Here is a 337-nt window from a genome sequence, read left to right on the forward strand (position 1 = left end):
ATAAGAGCCTGTCTGAGTGCTACTTGTTACGGAATGAAGCCGCCCTCATGGCACACGCATGCATTCATCATAGTATCGTCTCATCTCTGTGGGCACCCGCCCTAACCCGAGCGGCCCCAGACGGCTTTCCAATGATGAATGGCGAGCCAAGTGGCGCTTAGAGGAGGACATGTCACACAAATGCGGATTTACATCTTGGGTAGTAACGCAACCCCCATGGCTCACTCATGCGATGCTTTTATGTCACACACAACACATACTTGGCGCTATATGAAAAAAATTGGAAATTAACATCAGATAGTAGTCATGACACGAAAAAACAACAGACAAAATACAG

The sequence above is a fragment of the Syngnathus scovelli genome, chromosome 13 (assembly GCF_024217435.2).
Source record: "Syngnathus scovelli strain Florida chromosome 13, RoL_Ssco_1.2, whole genome shotgun sequence".
Lineage (NCBI taxonomy): Eukaryota > Metazoa > Chordata > Actinopteri > Syngnathiformes > Syngnathidae > Syngnathus > Syngnathus scovelli.